The 26140-nt window shown below is 30.6% G+C and overlaps 1 protein-coding gene and 1 long non-coding RNA gene across 2 annotated transcripts in view; one reads left to right on the forward strand and one right to left on the reverse strand.

The window, feature by feature from the left end:
* The window catches only part of LOC114942910 (uncharacterized), a 40384-nt gene that overhangs the window by 13124 nt on the left and 1120 nt on the right, over positions 1-26140 (forward strand). Inside the window, exons 3-4 of the long non-coding RNA XR_003821910.2 lie at positions 1169-1355; positions 14670-14787. This is a non-coding gene — a long non-coding RNA (uncharacterized LOC114942910). The remainder of the gene's footprint in view (positions 1-1168; positions 1356-14669; positions 14788-26140) is intronic.
* Positions 1-26140, reverse strand: part of LOC114942909 (uncharacterized) — a 63317-nt gene that overhangs the window by 12960 nt on the left and 24217 nt on the right. The window contains exon 2 of the mRNA XM_029318389.2: positions 1144-1443. The gene's annotated coding sequence lies outside the window, so the exon portion shown is untranslated. The remainder of the gene's footprint in view (positions 1-1143; positions 1444-26140) is intronic.

A 26140-nucleotide genomic window follows, 5' to 3' on the forward strand; every position in this document is an offset into this window, starting at 1 on the left:
AATCATCTTTATTAATCTTCGGTCGTTGTATTTTTCATTATTCGATAACGATAGAAAGATATGCGAATCGTTATTAACGATGATAAACCAATATGAAGGTAATCATATTGCAAATTAATGGGCAATTGAAAATTTTTGATAATTACAATGTTACGGAATTTCAAAGCTTATTTGGATATATTCCCTGTATTTTGTGTGAAAATTGATATGTATCGCGCGAAATTGCTGAATGCATATTATACATTCAATTTACGGTAATAACTTTCCATCGTGTATATATATTATATTATGTATACATATATATTTCTCGTACCAAATTTTATTTGCAATTATAAGAAAGTAGGTAAAATTTCTCAAAAGAAAAAATAATACAAAAAGTAATGAAAACTAAAACAGTAATTACAATAAATTAATGTTATATATATTTTTCCTTATAATATATTGATGTAATATTGGCATAAAATTTTGTAAAACAATAGTATGGCGTTATGATGTAGATTAAATTATTGGCATGAATTAATTTATGTGATCTGGACCTCTATATTATTTCTATTTTTATTGGTTTTATTATATTTTAATTTACATTCAAACTTTAATTTAATGTGGAGATATATACTACTTTGACATTAGTTTGTGTATGTGATTCCAATTTCAAATCTTAAATTATTTCTACTTGGAAGATAACTTTAAACTTTAGAGTCTTATTATTGTTATATGCAAAATTGAAATATAAAATGGAAGTACGAATATAGTGAACTCTACTATTTGTGTTTATATTAATTTCCTGACTTTGGAATTGTGACTTTCTCGGAAAATTGTCGGACTGAATTAAAATAAAATCAAAAGAACAAGAAGTTATTAAACAGCAATGGTTAATTACTGAGAAAATATTCTACAGATTTTAGACCATATTTTAAGTTAATTTTACCTTTGCGTAAATGTCTATTCTCTTTTCTGGTAAATACTTTAATTTAAGACGAAGTATTGTTCGAGGAAATATTGTGTGAGAAGCATTAAAAGAGTTAATTATTCATTTCTAGGTTTTTAATTATTTTGTGCGAGAACAAAGCTCAATTATTTTTTACCGATGAGATCATTTTTTATAAGATAATTCTTCCACAAGATTTAGTTCTCTTCACTAACCTTCTACGTTGCGGTTTGTTCCCAGAGGCATTGCGACTTCCCATGTTCGACAAGCTGAGGCTTTCTACCTTATTGACAAGAGATTCTCGAGATACGCGATACTGAAGTGCTTGGACTTAACTGGAGCAATCAATCCGTTGAGAAATTACGAGCTGTCGTAACATTGAGTTTCTTGACCTTCCTATCAGGAATCGAAAGTGGATTGATGCAAGGTAAGGCTGTATCTTTTTGAATCTCTTCTATATTTATTTCCCTCTTCGCTTTTACAACTCTTCCGAGTTTGTTATATCTGCTCGCCTCCTGAAATCAAACGTGTATTCTTGATTTTAATCATCTTTCTTTTAAAGATATTATTTTTCACGTATCTCACATAATATGAGATCAAAATTGGACTTTACGTTAACACAGCTTAAAAGCTTGCGATAGATCTTTTCATAAAAAATTTGCATTAGCTTTTTCATTTCTTTTTTAAAATTTTATAACTTGGTCAACGTTTTATGGAAAATATCACGATTGCATATGCTCTTTTGCATTGCATGTTTATAAATATTCTATATCCTTTGGTGACTCACGTAATTAATAATTACATACGTGGTGCAAAAGAGCGATTGTCACTGAGGAGAATCGCGCGTGTTCTCTCTGAATATTTCCATTTTTCGTAAACAAAAAAAAAATAGAGAACGCATTGATTTAGTATGCATGAAAAGGGAAGAGTTTATGAATGTCACGCGATATTCACGCTGATAGGAGCCATACGTTTGCGAACATATAAAGCGATTCCCCGCGTCGATAGAGAGATGAGCTTAAATTCGCTCGTGCAGCAACCATTAGCCCGCATTTGCAATTCGGATGAACCAGAACGCGACGTTAATACTCGCACGGTAGACGATGGTCAGCATCCAGATGCTTGGGTGAGTTTTAACGCCAGCAGGATCAACTAGAGGCAATTTGCCGGACGAGGACCCACGTGGCAGCTCTTGCGACGGGAGGACATTTAATTAATTCCGAAGTGTCAAAACGCGGAGCGCACTTCGTTCTCGGGAACAGCATTTTCTCACATCTAATGCCCAATCCCTGCTATTATGACTATTCCTTTGATAAGATTAATTAAAACCGGTCTTCTAGTGCTTTTAATCCTTTTAATTAAATATTCATTTTTCAAGTGCACAGGCACATATACTAAAGTAAATGCACATTATCTGCACTGTCTGCAGTGCGAATAATCCTTTAAACGAGATCAGAATTTGTTAAGTATTTTGACATAAAATAAAATTAAATTATATTTTATGTCAAAATTAAATTATAATTAAATTATATACCTATATATATATTTAATAATTAAATTATAATTAAATTATATATATATATATTTAATAATTAAATTATAATTAAATTATATATATATATATATATATATATATATATATCTAAAGTTTATTATAAAATTTATATATTATTTATATATATAAATAAGTGATAGAGAGAGCATGGTTTATTGAGGAATAGACGATTTAAAATCAGGAATATATCAATGATATTAAAGTTTAGAATAATTGGGTTGCAAATAGTTAATTTCTCTCTGTAATTTAATATTTCAACATTATGCCCTAGTTTTGCGACGATTATTAATACGATTGCATGTCAAAGGAATGCAATTTTAGTGGTTAGTGATTTGGTTTCATAACGATATTTATTGAAATAAATGTAATTGATATATTATAGAAAGAGAGAAATATAGAGAAGGAAAGAGAGAGAAAGAGAGTGAGAGTGTAAAAGGGAAATTTTCTATCAGAATTATATAAATAAAGGTGAAAACGAATATATCTTAACGTTTTCTTATCGAAACGGAATATTGTAAGTAAATATGATTTATAACAGTTTGAAATATCTCTCTCCCTCAATTTCTTATGTTCTATTTTTGTTTCTAAATGAAAAAGCTAGCGATCTAAAATAAAAGCTTTTACAAAGAAGTCACGCGAGATTATTGGAATTGTATTATGATTATTGTCTCTCTGCTCGTTGAAGACAAATTGAAATAAACTGAACCAATCGATCAAATTTTTTCAAAGAGAAAAGAGAGAGAAAAAAAAGATATGCATTTTATATTTTTTTGAAAATAACTTTATCTTAAATCTATTTACATACAATTAATGGTATCTTTAAGTACTTAATTTAAATAGATAGCTTCTGGTTAATTTAATTTTCTAATGTTAGTATGCATGGAATATTCTTATATAAATTTAATTAAAGAAATGCATAATCTCGATATAAATTATCCTTCTTGTAATATTATATGCGAAGCTTTATCCCTATAAGCGCATGATATTATTTAATATTTAAGCAATATTCTAGGCGTATTTTTAGAATATTTAATATTCTAAGAATACGCCTAGATTATTAAATAATATCATGCGCTTATAGGGATAATATTTTAACTCGATTTCGATGGAAAATTGAGCAGGCTTTTTAAATCTCAATTTAAGGTTTTTTACTCTTTAATTTCTGGTAAGTTTCTGCTAAGTTGTTTGCTGTCGCAATATTTTAGATCCGTTACCCATAACGGATCCATTGACCTATATAATGTACAAATTAGATTTTCATCAATGATATTTCTAGTTTCCATTCGTAATTTCGGTTTAAGTATCGTTCCAACTAAACATAACGAATTATATTTATTAAATCTTGAATGAGTTAAGAAAATAAAGATAATCCATTATTAAATGTTCAGTTTTTACATTTTAACCGATATGGCGAGGACGTAATGAGGTGTTTGAACATGACGTTAAATGAATTTTGTATAACACCTCATTAATCGTTTGTCAATTATATAAGCCCACTTTATCGAGTGTCACGAACAGGTGTTTCCGCAACAATTGAAATATTCATATTATAGCGACTGTAATAATAGAAATATTGATTCTTTCGCGATACAGGATTTTATCTCCTACTTGCATCTTATTATCATTAATCAAGATTAATATATTAAACGAGTAATATACGCCCCCTCTCACTTTTGTTTTTGTTGTCAGTATGATCGACGCGATTATTCGATCAAGCGAATCTCGAAAAGAATAGATGGGGTGAATAAATCGCGGCAAAGAAAATTTGCATCTCAGAATAAACCCTGTGAATGTTGAATAACAAATAGTGCGACAGTAGAATATATATATATAGCAACGAATATATGTATAATAACTGATAAAAAACGTAAGCTTTAGCTTTTCACTTACATACATTTCGCAAGAAAAAGAGACAATTCTGTCAGCCTCTTTTCTTTGACATAGTCTTGACATAGTCTTGTTTATACTTTTGCTTATATTCGTGAAAATCATCGAATATATAAAGTTTCAGATGCTACAAGTTATTACTTCTATTCATATCAATATCGATCGAAGAATATAAAAAGAAAAAATACGAAAGGATATATCAAACATTCGCAAGTATCTTCTTATCTCAGTTGAAATTTGTTTCTTAATATTTTTTTTTTATTCAAATTTTAAGAATTTCTATTTAAAAAGTAAAATGTATATATAATTACGCGACAGAATCATGAGATGAAATCCTTGACTGATATTTTCTTCTCATTTTGCACTACTATATAAAGTGCAGAACGAGAACGTACGCTAATGACAATAATTTTTCCTATAGGATTTTATTTAGATTTTATTTTGTTAATAAAATTTATGCATCATGATATATATAATATATGATCAAAAAGTACTTTTAAGTGCTACATAAAAATAATATAAATCAAGAGATTTTTAAAAAATCTATATTAATCTTTATATTATATATTATATATATATATATATATATATATATATATATATATAAATCTTTTTTTATGTAAATCTTTATATTACTATTTTTTAAATTATTAAAATTTGAAAAAAGAGAAACTTTATTATAGCTTCTCTTTTCACACCTCAGACATCTTTGTGAGTGATGTTGTATCAATATTGGAGAGATTGAGAAGAGATCTCGTTTGAAGGAAAAGTTGTTTCATGGCAAGTTGTGGCAGCGGAGCGAATTTCAGGAAAGCGTACCCATCGTGCACACCCTTTCACATCGATGATTAGTTGGAAACACGTGGAAACAATGCTAGAACATTTTCCGGTTGAGCGTTTCGCGCATTGAAGCTAAAGTCAATCATCGGAACGGAAAACAAATTCCATTACAGCGGCAACGAGCAATGTGAGATACGTCAGTTTTCGGCGGGTCTATCATCGTGCAGTTCCGCGTATATTGGGTTAACCGGTTCGATTTCCAATAGAGACCGACAGGTCACCGTCGAGAGAGCCGCTCGAATAATCAATTCAAAAATTGCACGTCTAATTACAGAAGAGGGAGAGAGGAAGCGAAAGGAGAAAATTGCGATAAAATTATCAAGTGCTGCGCTTTTTTCATTTGTACCCCTATGACCCGTGATTTAACTGCGGTTTATGGGACATCGTACGACGTCTGGGAATGGAAAATGTCATAACTTGATTATCTCGGAATTTTGCGGAGAACCGCGATCGATTAGATTAATATCGGAGAAATCGGATTAATCGTCTATACGTAGTAAAAGACAAATTGTATCCGGAAAGAATTTTCATTACTCTTTAGAAAATGAAACCGTTCAATATAATCGAATAAAATTTTATTCCTGTTTACGTTATTCTTCCTGAAATGTGCAGGCTATTTCCGGATTGATATAACACATATTTATCCATTGGTTTAATCGGGTTTTTATGTTATGCAGGGCGCACGTATATTTATTTGCGCGTTTTAGATTTTTCTGCGAAATATGAAAAGAGAAAAATTAATTTTTTTCACATATTTTGTATAATTTCAGATAAATTATATTAAATTCAAATTAATTAAATTTGTGCAAAAGATCAGAATTCACAAATTTGCGCGGCTAAAAAAACGTGCGCGAAAGATTGTTCAATCACTTTCTTCTTGATAAACTATGATGATGAACTAGATGATTATCCAATAAAGCGCAAAGTATGTAGATTTTGTTTAATATATACATGAGTTTTTTTAATGATAATACGATGGTTTCAGCAAAAGTAGGATTATGCAATATTTATTCCGAGCATGTCATTCACTATTCCGATTATTGACGACATGAATATTCAGATTTAGGTTCTATCGAGTCATGCATTGCTAATCATCTTGTCCTTGCGATGTAAATACCTCCGTGACAAATCTTCAACGCCAACGCGAAAAGCATCCAACCCGTTTATCCTTATTAAACATCTTCAGGATATAATGCAGTTACGTAATGTAAATGCATTGCATAAATATATGCAACAATTAATCATTTTAGTCGCTTGGGTCTGATCGAATTATTTAAAGTTCATTTACGCGACTTATTCTTAAATTCTAATTTTTCATTCCTTTAATTAAAAACCGCAAAATATAAAATCTAAAATCAAATATAAATAAATGGCTGAAATGCAGCGCCAAGAGATTATGAGGGAATGTAAAACTTCTTGGAACACGTGCTTGACGAGATTCCTAGGCTGGTAATCACAGCGGGAAACTCTGAGAACAGGAGAAAATAAATGTCCTGAATTTGGCCGTGACATAGTGAGAATAACGACTTTGATACCACTCACATGAGCAAAGAATCCCGAGAGTGTTATGCGTATAAGGGGATTTTATCGAAGGTTACGCTAATTGATACAAGATACAATATAATGAAAAACAGAATTAAGAGCGAAAATTGCGTTGGCGTAAAAATCAATGAATATATTGGCGCGAATTATTGCGCCAATAATTTAAACCTTTGGATATTAATAGATATAAATAATTCATATTACAGAATGTTTGTGTCGCTCATCGCGCAAAGTTGATAACTATACACTATACAATATATATAACTATTTCCAGCAATATTTCTATCATGAAGCAATATCACATAAGACAGGAATACAGGAATATGATATTTGCTATATTCGCTTTTTCCTTTGAATGTTTGTATAAATGGGCCTAAAAGGACTAATGTTTCTTTGAAAAACATGATATTTCCTGCTGCATATGGAAATTGACAGCAGAAATATGCATACAATTAAATAAAATATTGAAGGATCTCTCGATATCTCGAAAATTTATGAAATCTTTCCATACGTTGTACATTTGCAATTTATCTTGACGAAAAACCTAAAAGATATAATTATTACACAAAAAATGTATAGATTAAAAAAAATACAAAACACAATTCAGCATGTATAAATATAAAATGTATACATTTATCATCAGTCACGACGGTTTGCGTATGAAATTGTTCTTAAATAAATGAATATAAATACGCTTGACCTGCTTTGTCGTTTGACACTTAATACCGTCGTGATAGAGAACTCTCGTTTGCTTCGATATCCTTGATATATCTAAATCTGTAACTGTATTTGCAAGTGATCTGATGCGTGGGTAGATACTTCTGTAGTCCGTGACGTAATTTCTAGGATTCTAGGATTAGGTTGATATTGAGCGAATGTCAACTTCCGATGTTAATATCCGGTTGAGAAACGAGCGAGGTCTAATATTACGTGTTGGAATGCAAGGTTTCTTACGATGGAAACAGGAAATACCAGGGAGAGTACAAAACTTGAATAATCAATATCAGTGGCAGTGAATAACTTTGAACGTGATGTTCTTGAAGAAGTGTAACAAAGAGAAATGTCTCCGTGACAAAAGGAGACTCAATTTATTGAAAGATTGCTCGGAAAATTTATTATTCGCCAAAGATGATATGTGTAAAAATAAATTTGTCTGAATTTTTTCGTCTGTGCGAACAAGGAACTAGAAATTTAATAGAATTAAACACGCTAATGTTTCTGCGCAAGAAGCTAGTTAACGATAATTTGCTTTGCATTTGGGATCCATTAAATCCATATATTTTACTCTGAATGCACCATTTATCTGACAAATAATGCATTGCGTTCAATAAGGCTATATTTGACGTATTTTTGACGACCTTTCAGTAGTAAACGTTACGTAACGGTAAGAATCAATGAATTATAATGATTGAATCTCAATAATTTGCAATCGGGAGTAAACGAATATTGAAGAAATTTCAGCGAATAATCTCATGTTCTGAATATATATATATATATATATACTCCACACAATAATATAATCAAATAGCATTATATTAGCGAAAATTAATATCTAATATAAATTGAATATAAGGCTGGCGAAAAAAAAATTTAAACACATTTTTACCGTTCAGAGAATGCAAACTACTGAAAGAAAATTGTTTAATGTTATTCAACCTAGAATGCACAGAAATGTTATGCTGTGGGTGATATATCTTCATTCGTAAACCGAGCCACGAATGCAAACCTTGACAGGTAACTATGCAAAAGTTCTGTGTGTAGTTCTGTAATTATATAACGTTAATGAAAAGTGATTGAAGTTTTGTTACAATAATCTACGACCTACGTGACTCGAGAACCATTCGTAATTAAATATTTCTGCATGTATTATTAACGTTCTATTTAAACGTGATAGTATGTAGAATAATAGCAATTATTAATTTTTGATAACTAATCTTTATTTATCATGTTAGTTCAATAATTGCTTGTGGCACATTAAATAATATATTTATTTATCAAGATAATATAAGCAATGAAATAACGAATTGCTATAATATCGAATTATATCAAATAGGGAAATAGAAAAAGTAATGTCTTTTGATCTCTTTCGAAAGAGAATGTAGTAATAAATTTTTTATTACTTTTCTCCGACCAAATTGACATAAATTTTGATTAAGTTGCACAACGTTTCGACCATCGGTTCTGATCCTTATCAAGTGCTATAATTAAATTACAAAATATAGAAATCATAGATAACATTAATATTAATTAAATTAAATCATTTGAATTTAGGTAATTATATAATTTTGTAAATTATAGCACTTGATAAGGACCGATGGTCGAAACGTTGTTCAACTTAATCAAAATTCATGTCAATTTGGTCGGAGAAAAATAATAAAAAATTTATTATTAACTTTATACTGACGACTTACTTTACTTCAGAATGTATTAAATTAATTTTGTCTTTTTCATTTTGCAGTTAATTTAAAACTTTAAAAAGTTTTTTTTTCTTATATGTACGCTTTTATTATATGTGATCTCGAAAAAAATTTGCATACTTTTTGTTAGCTGACTGTTATGTTGCATGCTAAGTATGCTTTGTACTTGTAAAATAGCAATGCGAAATTTCTGAAGCGCGTGCTTTATCGCGACAAGCGCGTTGTTCACAAAGAAATTTAAGTTTACGTAGGCGTCATATATGGAGCAAAACGATCGCTTAAAATAACTGTTTGTCTATTAGTCGACTTCCGCGACTGCGTCATGTTTAAATAAGAAGCGTGGCTCAAGGGAGACAACAAAAGAACAGGAAATTTTGCTGTTTAGCTTTTATATATTCGTATTTTGAAATCATTAATCGTGCGTCTATACGAAGAATATTTTACTCTGTTTAAACTTTTTCGTCGCTTCAGCCTGAAGGGAGACAAAATAAGGACTATACTTCGTCTCCTCAAAGTACAACGGGACAAGCTGGTAGGAAAAATATTTGCTCGTCCTGTTGAAAAAGACATAAAAGAATGAAGCTTTCTTTACGCGGGAATTGTCTTTTGTCACATTGAATTCCATTTTACTGTTAAACTTACGAATGGGGAAAATAAAAGAGTATTTTTATAATTTTAAATATGCATGAAAGAATACTAGTTGGAAATACGTTAAGAAAAACCACTTCAGATTAATTAAATGAGATCGCCGTATAGAATGTGAATTTATTTCCAGAAAATATATAATTGAAAATGTTAATCTAATTTAATTGAGTTTAAAAAGTAAGTTTCTGAAGAAAAATAAAGACTAAAAGTCTTAATTTTTAATCAAATCACATCTGAAGGTATGTATGTTTCAAATTAGTATCTAAAACTAACATTACGATGTTTAGATAAATTTTAATGAAGATCGAACTTTCAGTACAAAAATAATAGCATTGTAGTCTTTGTACTGAAGAACCGTAGGATGCGCAGAATTTGAATTCCTTTGTAATTATTGTAACTTCGATTATCCCCTCTTTCCTTCTCATTCGACGGTAAAATCTCGACGGTGAGTTATGAACAAAGTTACATTTGCATATTTCTACGACTGAGGGAACAAGGAACTTCGATGGACTTCAATCAACTTATGCATACTAAAACTTGACTGCAACAGCAAAGTATAATAGTACGACTTATATCAAATCAACTTCGCAGATATTTCTTGTGAAATTACATGATATTAACAGTGGCATAATACAGAATACAGAGGATACTATTTATATTTATAAGATACATTTCTTGCGAGCCCCATTTTTCTTTTTGTGTGCTTGAAAGCATAGAATGCATTTATCTATTATTTATTCGCAATACAAACGAATAAAAGCAAGAAGAAGAGTTCTCATGCTTTATTTTATCGATTGTTTGGGAGATAATAAAATGATTGTAATTGAAAGAAAGCTCAACGACGTAAATTGGAGTCAACACACGGTACAATGCAATAAACTGTGGCCACTAATTACTAATTAGCGAACGGTAAAGAGCTCCGACAATCGCAATTTCAGCTTCACAATTGGATCTGTTTGAAAAACAATAAAGGCGTAAATTTTATAGAGCTAAAATTATATAAAACATTATGCTGTTACAAATTTGATAATATTTCGAAAATTTTATATATATATTTTTGTAAAATTATTTTTTTCTATTTTTAAATATCTAGCAGTTTTTTGTATAGTTTTCGATCTTGGAGATTCATAGAAGGGCGCGTTCTATTACATTGCGTTTAGTATCGATAACTTTTATCTCTCATTAAATCGTAGCGAAATATTTTCCAAAAGGAAACGTCGACGTGACAAGGGTTGGAAAATCGAATTATCGAACTGATTCTCCATCGTCATCACGCATATCCATTCTACTTTGACACATTCATCACGTTGAGGAATGCCAAGCATTCGAAACTGCTGATTCAAGATTATAGAATCTGTGAAATAAGTCTTTGCTTTCTTATTGCGCTTCAATAGTTTAATTAAAAGTAAATGATTGCGTAAATATTTTTAATATTTTTCTCCTTCAAATATCTAATATAATTCATTCATCTACTTCATTACTCTAATGTCATTCATTTGCATTTTAATGAAATCTCGTTTGAGAATGTCTTACGTAAAGTACATAGATTATCGATCAACTGTGCAAGCATGTAAGATGGAAAATCAGAGTCAGATTCGCACATTAATTAATTTGCCATCGATATATCGATCCTTCTGGAATCTCACATAGCATTCCCAACTCCTCCGATCTGATCGCGTCTGATCGAGCTTGCGAATTTGCCATATAACTGACTATATTACTATATAGTGCGAGGATAGCGGGCTTCTACTCGGGGGAGATTAATTCGACGGTGCAGCATATTTCCCAAGCGAATCCGATCGAGTATCGCTTATAAATCGCGTCTGCGAGTTCACGTACCAATTTTCATTCGATACGGTAGCCTCGGTTCGGTTTCGCATTCATTCCATAAATAAGTCGGCGAAACTTTTCGCCGACGTTTTATCATCGTTTTATACGTCTTATACGTTCTTGCGATGTTTTTTTTATTTCTTTTTTAACTGGCATTCGAGCTAATTCAAAATTGATTTATCTTATAAAAAATTGTCTAATTGTATAACTTTTAAAATGGACAAATTAAAAATATTATGTGTGTAATATATTGTTGTAAATGTAATAAAGCACGAGACAATAAATGGAATTTAAGCGACATAGTTCAGACTAGATCAAGAAATTAGTCAAAATGATACATAATATCCGCGATAGATATACATTTGTGTCTTCCAAAAATCAGAAACAAAGATATGAAGAGAATAATGTAACTTTTCATCGACGTTCTATCGTCGTTTTATACGTCTTATACGTTCTTGCGATGTTTTTTTTATTTCTTTTTTAACTAGCATTCGAGCTAATTTAAAATTGATTTATCTTATAAAAAATTGTCTAATTGTATAACTTTTAAAATGGACAAATTAAAAATATTATGTGTGTAATATATTGTTGTAAATGTAATAAAGCACGTTATACGTCTTATACGTTCTTGCGATGTTTTTTTTATTTCTTTTTTAACTGGCATTCGAGCTAATTTAAAATTGATTTATCTTATAAAAAATTGTCTAATTGTATAACTTTTAAAATGGACAAATTAAAAATATTATGTGTGTAATATATTGTTGTAAATGTAATAAAGCACGAGACAATAAATGGAATTTAAGCGACATAGTTCAGACTAGATTAAGAAATTAGTCAAAATGATACATAATATCCGCGATAGATATACATTTGTGTCTTCCAAAAATCAGAAACAAAGATATGAAGAGAATAATGTAACTTTTCATCGACGTTCTATCGTCGTTTTATACGTCTTATACGTTCTTGCGATGTTTTCTTTATTTCTTTTTTAACTGGCATTCGAGCTAATTTAAAATTGATTTATCTTATAAAAAATTGTCTAATTGTGTAACTTTAAAAATGGACAAATTAAAAATATTATGTGTGTAATATATTGTTGTAAATGTAATAAAGCACGAGACAATAAATGGAATTTAAGCGACATAGTTCAGACTAGATCAAGAAATTAGTCAAAATGATACATAATATCCGCGATAGATATACATTTGTATGTTCCAAAAATCAGAAACAAAGATATGAAGAGAATAAAGTAACTTTTTAGTTTAACTTGCAATTATAATATAAGTATTGTATAATCTTTATCAATACATCATTATCGTAATTAGTAGATATTGAATTATTTATTTGATCAATGATCGTCGAATATATTTTAAAGCATATATTATAAAGTTAAAGCATTGAGTGATAAATGTTGCGAGAGAAGATCATTATTCACAATATCGGCTCGGATGCCTGATTGTTCGTTTATCGTATTAACGGGGTTTAAAATATAATAGCGGCGTAATTCAATGTAACGTGTAAATTTATTAAAGGATATATCATTAAAATGAGATTTATCCGCGTGGTTTTTATAGGCTTTTCATCGACGCTGTTTGCCGATGCACACACACATTGGGCATAAAAGCTGCTGAATGGGGCGAATGTCGAAAGGGTTATTCGCATTCGATGTTGTACATTTGCGTCACCACCATCACGGCGCCATGAAACACCCACGATCAGCACCGCATTTCTCCTCCACCCCTATTCGCGCGACGTTCCGTGCATAACGACGACACACAGCGTGTATCGCAAATAATCGGTCGGTCGAAAATTAACGTCGCAATCGAGAGACTCAGCTGCTAAATATAGAACACACGCAATTACGGGCAACCTCGTAATCCGATATCGGCCCGATAACATCTTCGAAAAATGTATTTGCACACACTGTGACTTGTTAGCCACGCCAGAGCCAGAGCGAGTGATTACTGCCTCGATTGTATATATTTGCTCAACGTGATGCGCGGCTTTCAGATATTGTTTTAATTGTGAAGGCTATACTGCTGTGTCTTTCTTTTTTGCATTTTTATATCAAAAGTTCTCTCTTATTGTTTATAGATATATATATATATATCCAAATATTTTGCACCCATATACAGATACATATATATAAATATATACAATATTTTGTAAATATATTGTTTATGTAAATTTTCTTCTTGAATTGTGAACAAAATTACGAATTGGTTGAACTGAAAATTCGGTACCCAGTTCTATAGTATAGTGTTTTCTACATAACAGTAAAAAATTTAGAGAAAAATTAAAGCATGATTTAAGGAAAACCACATTAATAATACAGAAAGAATAATAATAATAAATTTTATTTTTAATTATTATTATATAGAAAATACTTTTGTGGAAACAAAATTTTTAATTCAATGAGTTTGTAATTTTTTTCCACAATTCAATGAGAAAATTTACATAAACAGAAATATTTTTACAAAATGTGCATATATATATACATGTATAAATATTAATGTAATGCAAATATTGTACACGTGAGCATTATTAATAGCGCTGAGAATATTCTGATATATACGCTACGTAAAATGTGAAATTACTAAATAATTAAGCGTGCTATTAATAAATTATTAGATATTATTATCCGCTGTTATAAGTCCATTATTAAAGTTTCCAAACAAGCGCGCATATCAAGTTAAAAGCTAACGCGTCCATAAATATACTAATAAGCAGACGCATGTACAAAATATGATACGTAGCGAGAGTTAAAGAAACTGCTTAATTATATAAGAGAGAGAGTGGCATTTCGAAGTAAATTGCTTTAGTAATGAAAGTATGATCAAAGAATTAGCTCTCGAGTTAATTAAATCGTAAGATAGATTTGCGTAACATGAGGAAACGGACTACGACAAATTTATCCGCTCATTAATGAAATACTCGTAAATGAATTTTCGTTAATGAGATTTTGCAGCCTTTGTTGTGTTCCATGATTATATTACTTATTTATGTGATGCACGCAATATTCTAGGTCGACCCGCATATCGGTACGGTACCTTGAGAGAGAGAGAGACAGAAATTACTCAAGGCCTTCTGCAAGAACATTGAACCTTCTACGACCACGCATCAGGATATCGATTCGTTTCAAGGTACGTATACGTCTCTTGAATTTGTCGAGACACGTAAATTGTCCATTTTACAACTCGTTCTTTGTTTGCCGAATGCGGTGAGACTAATTGAGAACGAGACTCACGTTGTGCATGTGACAAGCTTGTATTTTTGCAATCTATTGTTTCAATTGGATACTCGATCCAATTTATGGTTTCGACACATGGGTACGTAACGCAAACAACGATGCCGACTTAACGGCGCGTTCGGGAAAATTTGTGGTTTTTTTGGAGCATTTGCAATATCAAAAACAAACATTCGCTTTTTTTAAATGTCATACACGTTCCGTTTAATTGCGAAAATGAAAAGAGATCAAACCTGAAATTTAAGCTTGGTATAAAAGATCCAGGCTTTTTTCCTAAATAATAATTTTGTAGGAAAGGCTAAAACAAAATTTAATAAAGTTAATATTGTATAAATATATATAATATGATTATTAATATATTACATACGCAAAAATATGCGTTTTATTTTCTGACATTGATATTTGAAAATGGTAGAAATAAACCGTTTATTAATTAATTGACAATTGACTTTGCCGTGCAAATGCATCGAATTATTAACGTGTTCTGCATTCTGATATGAGACGATTCTCGGAAATTTATTTATTTAGTTGGCGATTGGATAATGTACGAATGTGAAAATTTGTTCATATACTCATATTATCTGGCAACACATCATCGTGGCATGAATAAAATGGCGCTTAGCAAATTTTGTGTAAATTAAATACAAATAATAATATTAAATTTATATAACAATTTTATTTTTTCTTATTGCGTTGTCTTATTTTTATCAATCGGAAAACATAATTGGAGTCGCAATAACTTTTTGTTTACCCAGTTTAAAAATATCTTCAACAAACATCACGTACAAATACTATATGGTCCAAGTTACCAGAATACCTGTTTCGCTTTGAAGAGAATTTGACACACAGGCCATTTTTCAGTTTTCACATAGAAGTCCGAGTTTTTTCACATGAGAACAGATCTGACATAGAAGTGTTCGAGTTTTTTCACATGAGCACAGATCAGATTTGTCAAACCGTAGTTCGTATGTTTGAATAAATACCACGTGGTAAACCACGAAATTCCAGCAGGTTTGACAAACTGATCTATTCTCACGTGAAAAGACTCGGATATTTTTATATCAAAACTAAAAAACAGCTTGTAAAGTTCTCAAAGAGAAACAGTTATTATGATAACTTTAATTAATATTTTTGAAATATATTTTTAAACACTTTGTTGAAGATATTTTTGAACACTGGTAAAAACGCCTCGTTTTTTCCATATAGATATAGCTAAAAACAGTTGTTAATTCATGTCGCCAAAATTATCAAAAAAATATATATATAACCATTGTTGAAATTAAAATTTAATGGACCTTTTACCTTTTCACAGAATATCAATTTTCGCGATTCTATTATTAAGATATTTTCAATGTTAAAAATATTGAGAGATTAAAATGGATTACGATATTTTAAAATAATTGAAATTTGAAAAAAAAATTATTTTAATGTCAGACTCATTGTCAGACATTCAATGTACAAGTCACCCGATGATTGTCATGTCCAGTGCGTTTCGCCGGAACAAAAAGGTTACCGCACGTGGAGACAAAGTAACACCCTGCGTCGCGGCGCCGTGCGTCGCGTCGCGCCGCGACTTTGGCCTTGAACCCGTTACCCATGAGCTTCCACCCTTTCTCCAACCGCTTCCTCAGATTTCCCAGAAGGCCACGGTCGCTGACGCTTCTTTTCACTTTGATTGTCCATTTATTAGAGCTTCCGGCAGGAGTATACCGTCTTCTGCGATCTCTTCTTACTTCTTAGTCGTCTCTTTTCAAGAAGAATGCGCGGAGTATACTATCTCATAATCAATTTTTCCCTGTCGTTATCATTCGGTTGTAAACTTATTACAACACAGTTTGCATGTTGCGTGAGGTCACGTCACTCGGCGGACCCTGTCCCAATAGATTCGCCGGAGCTGAATCGCATTCATAATTCATTTACGGAGCTTCGATCGCGCGGTAGTGCGTGTATATAGTTAAAGTTCGCTAGACGATGCAACATCGTCTTCATATGTTTGAAAACCCACCGAATGTTCAATTAGTGGCGGATTAACCAAGCAATTTCAATTTTTTCTTAGAGTAAATATCGAGGCATTAAGAATTTTCGAGTTGAATTGAGTTCGTTAGTTATTGAGTAAAAGGGAAGAGAAATTCTTTGCAAATTGAATTTTGGGGAGCTAAAAAGGATAATATAATTATATTGTTCACTTAATTTTAAGTGGGGTTTATTTTAATAGAACTTTAATTTGAGATTTAGTTATCAAAATATATATGATGGAAAAATTAAAAAGTTTAATTCTATAAACGATGGCTTTTCAATATTTTTATCGAGAAAAAATTACCTTTAAAAATTCTGCCATTAATTAAACAACCAATAGTTTTGGAACACCTTATTATAAATCGTTTTATGTATTCATTACATAATTTTCGATTTAATAAAGTTTTTTTATATCTTCATCAATTATATAATTATTTACATCTATTATTTACGTTTTATCCGTAATATTGAAATTGCGACTAGAAATAAAATGTAAATTATATCTAAGAACATTAGTACATCCATATAACTTATATATTCATATATGGGGAAGGTGTAATGTCTGTAAAATGGTTTTTAATCTAATCGCTATTATATTATCCGTGCCTCCGAAAAGCTTCAAACTCAATTATGCCTTGCTAATGCATCTCGCAATAACGATCGCTCGTCGTGGAATAATATTCATCCATATATAACGTTTAACGTATATTTCTAGCGTACTGTATTTTTATTCAGACGAAAGAGAGAGAAAGAGAGACAGAGAGAGAAATGCACTTGATGTCCGATATTCCGCCGTGATTCGTAGAAATGGATGTGCAAATAGTTGGAAATATGCCTGATACACTTGACCCTGTACTGGATCACTCGTTCGCGGTTGCCACGGTCGTGATCAATTTTTAATCTGCAACAAGTGTGTATCGATAAACGATTGCCCTTTCAAACAAGCAGCGCGTACGAAAGAACATAAAATACACTTTCTCTCATGCATAATCGGAAATTTTAACGAAATACCGTAATATTATACGTATCTCGTGATTGTAATTATAAAAAAAAACTTTCAAGTAAATTCTCCATTCTCTAGAGGGAAATTGAATTATTGTTTTAGTACTTTAATAATTTTCATGTTTTATTAATTTTATATATTTTGAAAAAAGTTTCTTTTGTTTTAATTTTTAATGTAAGAGACCGCTGGAATATAAAGAAGGTTAAACTTTATAAAAGTCGTGGTGAGAGAATTAATTAAGCATATTAAAGATGATAATGTTGAAAACTTTCTAAACCGCACAATCTTTCTGATGTATCGTAATGAGTATTAATCGCGTATTATCTTTCTTCTTTACTCGACAGTTCTAGTGTCGGAACAATTTAACTGTCGTTCTACTTAAAGTTTGTCTCGTCTCGTAATTAATCTTACATTACGATTCTATTTTCCATTTATTGCAAAATGATTGTCTCTTAATGTACGTCCAGGATATAAATAATAAATATGACCACTAAATTAGGAAGAAGAATCACGCTATTCTGCTATTACGTTGACTAAAAGTTATTTAGTAATTTTCATCAAATGTTGAGTGCTTTTGTGTATTATACATTAGCTATTATACATTATCAAGAGACTAATAAGAAATCATGATCAATTTAATTATTTAAATAAATATAGATGGTATCAAATGACTACATAATTTTATGATTAAATATAATTTTATCAAAATATTGATAGTCAATTTTATAAAAAATAAGATAATTATATTTTGACAATTTAAGAACATAAAAATAATTTAACGTATAAGACGGGCAACAAGAGCCAAATCGCATTGGAGCCTTGTTAAAACTCTTATAAAAATAATTGTTTACTATTAATTTTTTAATTATAATTAATTTGATAGTAATTTTTTTTATGTTCACTATTTTTTAATTTTAAATTGAAAGTTTAGTACGGTAATAAATATGATGAATGTTACCAGACGCTTTTCGCGAGATAAGAGGTTTTCTCGAAAGCCATATATTTATGTATATGTATATATTGAATTATTTGTTGAAACATTTAATCTTCGTTTGCTTTCCATTTATACTTCGTTATCATGCTATACGTGATAATCAAATAATTTTATGTACACAATTTTCATAATTTTCGAGAGACGAGATTACGAGCACCATTTGCAAATTATTTGTACATATAAGCACAAATATTTATTATGTATCTTTAGATTTTATATATATTCTCCGCGATAATTGCATAACGATTTTGCAATTTTGTTTTACAAGAAAAACTTTTGTCGACTGTTCGGTTACAGAGTGAAAATATCCGGATATTCTATAAGATCAAATGCGAAATATATTTGCCACATACTGTTGAAGCAAGAATTGGGAAAATATAATGCAATTTTTCCAGCTACTTCTTTTCTACGCTTCGTTCTTTTTCCAATCCGTGTCACGAACTCGGAAATTGCCACTTCGGGACAACTGCCATATCGTGGGCGATGTGACTGACGTGAAGATGATCCTCTTTTGCGTGAATTTCATGGCGGTATGTGTGTTCAACGACGGTGTCTTTATAAAGATGTTTGCGATTGTCGTCAGCTGTTGACCATCAAACTACGACACGTGGTCGTCAGTATGCGATGTTTGCCAGCGAAACACCATTTACATTGAGAATTATTGAAGAGACATAAACTTTATCTCGTATCTATATCGGTATCTATATACGTATCCATTGAAAGTGATGCAATTTTTTCCGCTGGTGATTTAGCGTTTCTAATTCTGAACTCGTCCAATACGAGTTTAAGTGTTCCCTTGACGAAAGAGAAGACCATTACCTTTAAGTCTATCGATTATTGCTCATCATTCGGAAAATAATTCAGGAATCGTACTGTATATACGATTCTAATCTCTATCGATTTTACGTAAAAAACCCGCGCATGTTATTTTATGGCATAAACGATAAGATCTAAACATACAGTTTTTAGGTACAGAGAGACTAACGAGGCTTGAAATTGAATTAAATCAACTGAATGTTGTATATGCTAATTAATCTAAACGAAATTTTGAAAGATTAATATCTGTTTGATTGTTCATTTTTTCATTTTACTTGGATTTTTTTATGCTTCACTTTCTACTTTCTGTAATTAATGTACATTAACATATTGTACATTAATTAAAATTTGATATTTGCTCTTATAGTGACTATTATTTTATACATGAGAGTGGAACATTCCTACAGTGTATCCTTTAAACGCATTACACAGTATCGTCATCAATCAGGATTGCTCTATAAATGGGTCAAGTATTACGTGATCGACGAAGACAAACAGATCGCTACTTCTCGTGAGAATGCACAGGATGACGTTATTTGATCATAGAACATCTCCGCCCGCGACCTATAATTTCAGACTTTTCTTTATGTACCAATGTTTTCTCTTGGTCAAATTGGTGATTTAAATTTTAAACCAATTTAAATTTTAAATCTTCAAGAAAAAGGGAAAGAAATAGTAATAGCATTCAAAAATTTTGTATATATAGATAATCATTGATCTCTTTTCATTTCGTTAGTTATACGTATCTTTCAAAGGCTGACATAGGCCTTTGTATAAAATATACTAATATTTATATCTGAGTCATTTTATTATTATATATGTATATATTCATGTGGAATCTCTCGTCAAAATATTAATGAGATATATATGTAATTAAACGAGATCATAATTAAACGTATATATTTTCTGTATAAATTAGTTTGCAATTTTATTAGTTTTTATATAAATTGTCTATTAGTTGACGTATTATATATTTTTGATTTTTAATTTAAAGAATGCGAAAGATAGAAAATGTTAAAATAGGAACGATATATTTAATTCGACCCAAACTAGCCAAGAAAATGTTTATTTTATTTCCACCACGTTTCGACCATCTGTTTTTGGTCCTTTTCAAGTGAAAAATTTCTTGATAAAAGCGCAGTTAGTTGACACTGTTGTCATGATTATTAAACAATATGATTATCGGATTTTTTTAAAAACATTTGAAATAACTTTTGAAAGAACTTTCAAATGTTTTTAAAAAAGTCCGATAATTATATTGTTTAATAATCATGACAACAGTGTCAACTAACTGCGCTTTTATCAAGGAATTTTTCACTTGAAAAGGACCAAAAACAGATGGTCGAAACGTTGTGGAAGTAAAATAAACATTTTCTTGGCTAGTTTGGGTCGAATTAAATATATCGTTCCTATTTTAAATACCACTAGCGACGTTTTAAGTATTCAATTTGAGAAAATGTTAAATTGAATGTGATGTGAAAACGTAATGTGTGTGACATACGAAATTCTCCTATTTCAGAGACATATTATGTGAATACTGTACATGACATGTCGCCGTTATGAAGCATGTCTCATTTGTACTAATTCCTATAGTCATATTATATAAATTGGTTATATGAAAAAAGAACTATTATACTTCCCAGCTTCTGACTTTATAAATTACAATGATATAGCTCATGCTGTAATAATCCTTTGCCATGAAATTCTTGTTTAATTTTCGAAGAATCCTTATTCACATGCTCTATTTGTTCTGCGATAACGTAACTTCTATTTCGCTCGACTGCAAGTTTCTTTCACAAAAAGTCTGCTTTTGTGCAAAGTTTACTTTATAATAAAGTAACGTATATTTTTTTATATAACATTAGGCTTTTTATTATAAAATCAAACATTCATAAAAGGCAAATAAGAGTCAGCGCGGTAATTAGAACGCAAAATCTTTTATTGTATGTGAACCTCAATAAATGAGTATATCAATCATTATAATACAATAATATTGTGAATATTTCGATTCCGGTTTGAACCTTCTTCAGCACAAATTAAAAAACAAATTATAATTTTTTCCCATATGAACCTATTTCAAACTATATCTTAAAATATGCGAGTAACAAAATTAACGCTTTAAATTTATGAGTCATGTGAATATATAAAACTTAATGATAACAAACTAATTCTGTCAAATTTTGTAAAAAATAATAGACTTAAACGAAAACCCCATAAAAAGTATACAAAAAGAAAATTTTTTCGGTGTATAACAATGTTGATTATTAGTCCGTTGGTTGTATAAAACTTCTCTTCTCAGTTCTACGAGTATCATTAATAAATACTTTGTATATTTTTTTGTTTAATTATTTTTTGTAATTATATTTAATATAAAAGCAGGTTGTTGTATATATTTCGATAGATACATATTTTTTAAAAGTAAAATAAAGTAAAAGAAGAAGAGAATATTAAAGAAATATTAAAGAAATGTTAAAGAAATGCACGAAATTTTTCTTTTACGAACATTCAATTTAGTTAGTGGCACGACAGCTTATTTCACAAAATTATATGAATTCTCATTTCGAGGGAACAGACTCTTGAGTTTATACGTTGCTTATTATGCTTGCTTATCTCGTCTAATTTATAGGTTGTAATAAACGTTTGTCCTAGCTGTACTTAACTTGACAATATAAATCGAACAGGTATATAAATATAGTCGATGTTGCATATATCATCACACACTATAGTCGCCGTAAACTTATTTACCGCATATATGACTATAGATTATATATGATTATAGATTGTCTCGTACACGTGTCATGTTTTAAAAGTTATCTGTAGTTTTGAATGTGCTCTTAAAATGACATTCGCGGAAATGAAGGAGTGCAAAAAGTAAAGAGTTAGAAGAGTCATAGGTATTCTCTTTAGGCTTTCGTTAGATCTGATTATTATCTTTAGCCTTGAAATATTTTTAGATCTTGTAAAGTATCGTTTATCAAGATTAACGTGTCGTCATTCCTGTAATCATCATTTAAAAGGAAAATAATTCCATGTATAACGCTCGCTATCCATATGTCAAAATGGGACCATTAATATAATTTGATATGAGGCATTGTTGTTCGAGGAATATATATGTATATCTAACGATCTCCTGTGGATAGATACGCTGATATCTTTTTTGCAACACGTATATTGTATATTATGAATCGCGCCATCGCGACGAAAAAAAGTGAATAATAATGAATTAATCAAACCATAATTTAGCGAGCTCACTTTATATTCGGGATATATTGTATCTTCCTTGATCTCGTAAAATTCGCGCTTTTTACCAGACAAAAGCTGTCTTTTCAAAGATATCAAGTTGTCGCGTAGGCGATGGAGAATGGATGAATGAATTTAATAAATGAATGAATGGCAAGAACGATGACGTTGAGAAAAGCGACGAAATTGTAAGAAGAGATAAAAAAACTAGACGTGATAAAGCGATTATCTTTTTTCTTTTGCTACTCGTCGCATCGATTTTTGGCTCATCACGTCGCGCGGAAGTACTTTCTTATGTTACCTATCTATTTATTTGTGTGCGAGTGATCCGAGAAACTCAGACGGTTCAACTATTTTGCGCAGCTCTAAGTCGCTGGAAAAATCTTTCTACGTTATCGCGTAGAATTTTTCGTTTTTAGCAATCCTCGAATCGTATCGTGACTTGTAAACTAATGCCTTAGAATTTGGTTTCATTAGGATCGTTCTTCTTACTGCAGTGTAATCTAAGAGCAATAGAGAGATCAAATTTTTATCAGAGATTTTATCGGAGATTTAATCGCAAGCAATTTTAGCTAACTTTCTAGGTGCAAATTTACTAACATCTGCTGTGATTAATAATAAAATCTAAAACGATAAATTTTATTTACAAATATTGGATAAATTATTATTTTCAATATCCGATGTTGGCGATAATATTATAAAATAAATCGAGTAATAAAATATAAAATTACAGTATGTTTAATTACAGGAACCGAAAATTATATGCAAACTTTGACGAGAGAGAAATTATTAGAGATTTAAGTTGTATATTTAAATTATTTAATTTACATGAAGAAAAATTTTTGAATTGATAGTCTTTTAAAAATTATATATATATATATATATATATATATATATATATATATGAAAGATCGTGTTTCAATATTTATAGTCGATATTATATTATATATACTATAATATATATTTATAGTCGATTTTTTAATATATAGTGTTTCAGAATGATTGCGCTTGATAAATTACGGAAATATTTTAACGTGATCTATATATATATAAAGGTTTAAATAAATCTTGAGATTGATGATACCGGTGGATACAACGTCGGTTAATTATAATTCCGATCTATAATTCGATCGTCTCTCACGACCAGAGTTTTCGAGGAGAATACAGGCATGACATTATCCTATATCGATCAATGTGGCTAATGACAGAACCTATATAGCAAGCGTATATGCATATCGTCTCTCTTTCGGGTAATTACTCACGATTAATTCGCAACTGATCGTATAATTGACATTTGCGCAATCCGCGCAGCTTGATTTTCGGGTTTCCTAGTTCTGCGATAGCGTGTTGCAGTAATTGCTCCAGCTTATCGTGAAATCGTATCGCTGTATCAGTAAATTTAATGTAGCGATTAATTTCTAATTCACTGTGTACTATTGATTTTGAATAATATGTACCTAACCAAAATTGCGCAGATGTTAGAGACATAGTGCGTACTCACACAATCAGACGTACAATAATTGAATTTCACCTGTATATTCTTCGAACAAATACTATGCATTAATAATAAAGTTATTTAAGAAACAATTAATTATAATTCCCCACAATTAAGCTTAACTGATTTGATGTTCAAGCGACAATCACGACTGGGTAATATATTTTTAGGAATTCGCGGAATTGCAGATGCAATTTTTTCGCATCGCTTACTTTTAATCCACGATGTCGCATTCATGATATCGGTGTTTTCATCTTTTTTCATTCTTGCTCGAGCATCGGCAGATCAGGTCCCGCTCGTCTAAAATAGTCCATCGACAATACCGTGTTGGAGCGAGCTTAAGGAACAAACAGAGAATAGCGTATATCTGAATAACGAAAAATTCTTTCGCCTACATTACTCAACCTTTACACATACACACATATACACATATATAACAACTTTTTATACTTTATTTTGCGCAATCTCACCGGACATTTGCCACCGACGCATCGCGTACAATTTTGCTTGCTTTGTTGCGACGCGTGATTCCGAAGAGACGTGACTCTCATGTATAAATGTAGATCTACAAAGCTCTTTACGAATCCCACATGTATTTACCCTGATTCATGCGGGAATCCGACGAATCTATCGATGTCACGATGAAATTCTCCCGAACCGTCGAAAGTTTAATATTGATGAAATTTTGCCTGAACTTTGGGAAGGCTAATCAATTGATTTAGCGCGACGTTAGGAGAAATTCGCGTCGAATTAATTTCGGGATTTCGTATAAATGCAATTATGGCTAAATGGGTATATTTACATGCTTAATCTTTTTCTTTTTATTCTTTCTTCTTTCAGGTGGCTCGATAAATGAATTTTGTTCAATGCGTCTAAATTATTATATTTAGAATTTTAACGTAAAAAATTGAGCGAGCCGATATTTTGCAATAAAAATTGTTATTCGATAAACGTCGCAATTGCGAATAAAATCTCGCGCGCGAGTTACGCGTATTTCATTTATATTTTTGTATTTCGCATTCGTACGATATCGCTTTGCGATAATGGAAATGAATATGCAATTACCATCTGCCGTATTCGTTGCATGCAAATATAATTGATTTTGTAGATAAAGCTTGCGTCGTTTGATTTCTTAATTAAAATTTCCTGCGAGAAATAAAAATAAGATTAACGCGCGGTTCAAATTTGTAGCTTTAATATCATAATTTAATATTTGTTTATAATATATTCGTTATATACAGTATATTATCCGTGTTATATGTAGAAAGATATTAAAAGAAATTTTTATATAATTATCTATCTATCTATTAAATAGCGATATAAATATAAATAATCTAATAAATAAAGCCTGAAGTTTTATATAACATATCATATTTTTTGTCTGCAAAAGCTTTATCTTCATTATTAATTTGGATACACTCGCAGAGCGTATTTTTTCAAATTATATAATAATTCATATAAAATGATGCGATGTTTTTAGAACGCATATATAGAGATGTGCATTTCAAGCTTTTTCAGAATTTCAATCGTAGATTATTATTGTCGTCATCGATTATTAAACTATGCGTGGGTATGGCATAAAATGTGAGTTGCATTAGTCACTTTCGGAATAGCACAAACTGACTGTTAGACCAAATCAATTTCCTCATCACTTCTTGCCCACGTCTATTCATTTTTCACTTTTC

The sequence above is a fragment of the Nylanderia fulva genome, unplaced genomic scaffold (genome assembly GCF_048542155.1).
Source record: "Nylanderia fulva isolate GAGA-0341 unplaced genomic scaffold, ASM4854215v1 Scaffold2, whole genome shotgun sequence".
Classification (NCBI taxonomy): domain Eukaryota; kingdom Metazoa; phylum Arthropoda; class Insecta; order Hymenoptera; family Formicidae; genus Nylanderia; species Nylanderia fulva.